This window comes from Cucurbita moschata, unplaced genomic scaffold, assembly GCF_002738365.1.
Source record: "Cucurbita moschata cultivar Rifu unplaced genomic scaffold, Cmos_1.0 Cmo_Scf00074, whole genome shotgun sequence".
In the NCBI taxonomy this organism is placed as follows: domain Eukaryota; kingdom Viridiplantae; phylum Streptophyta; class Magnoliopsida; order Cucurbitales; family Cucurbitaceae; genus Cucurbita; species Cucurbita moschata.
In genome coordinates this window covers 642,886-643,807 of record NW_019268590.1, presented here as the reverse complement: position 1 = coordinate 643,807, position 922 = coordinate 642,886, and the positions used below count along the sequence as shown (strand labels likewise).

At 37.9% G+C, this 922-nt stretch overlaps 1 long non-coding RNA gene across 1 annotated transcript; it reads right to left on the bottom strand.

Annotated features, from left to right (window-relative positions):
• Window positions 1-239: 239 nt before the first annotated feature.
• On the bottom strand, window positions 240-853 carry LOC111438378. The gene is made up of 2 exons (XR_002709656.1): window positions 612-853; window positions 240-526 (listed from the first exon to the last, which is right to left on the bottom strand). It is a non-coding gene; the product is annotated as an uncharacterized LOC111438378 (long non-coding RNA).
• Window positions 854-922: the final 69 nt, after the last annotated feature.

The window sequence follows — 922 nt, the reverse complement described above, 5'->3', positions numbered from 1 at the left end:
TAATAGAGATAGCTGTTATGCAACAATAAGTACCTACGTATGGAGTTATGAAGTAGAATAGATAGCTGCTATGCAATCTTAGATCACCATGCTGACCAACTTGGTAAAACGCTATCAACACAAGAAAGCATTACAACAGTAACACAATTGTTAAAATTTGTTGCTTTAATTTTGTTGAAATATATCTTCAATGAGGAAAAGAAAAGATGAACACAAGAGTGGTTTAGAGAAGTAGAGAGTGCAGGAAGTCCCACAATTATGTGTGTGGTATTATTTGAAAATGATGATATCATCCTCCAACAATTTGGCATTCATGTTCACAACATTGGTAGGACGTCGATAGCAAATTTCATTCCTGCATTGCAATCATTTCCCATAGCGGAGATAAAATAAAAGCGGCCAACACGCGGTAACGAAATGAAACCAACAAAATCATAAACAAATGGTGGGAGGACACATCCGTCAAAATCTGCTTGAGATTTTGGGCTTGCAACGTCGTGAACTTCGTTGCCTCTTGATTTGATTACTGCCCAACAAAACATGCATCCAAGTTACGAGTAACATAAATGAAAGAAAGAAAGAAAGAAAGAAAGAATGAAGTGAATAATTACTGAGTCTATCATTGATGTAGAAGGTTGAATTGCTAGCCCATTCGGAGAAGAAGGTGGGGGTTGGTGGGAGGTTCCACCCATGATCGCCTCCGACAATGTGGTCGACGGCAACCGCGTGGTGTAGGAGGGCTCCAAGGAAGAAGAAGGAAGCAAGGGAAGTGATTGAGGCACTCATTTTTTTTTTTTCTCTTTTTCTTGATGATTTTGATTTTGGATTGGGAGGAAAGAATAAAGTAATTTATGAGCTGTCACGAATGGGATTTTAAAACCACTACGCCCACAGATTTTTTTTTTTTTTTTTTTTTTTTTTT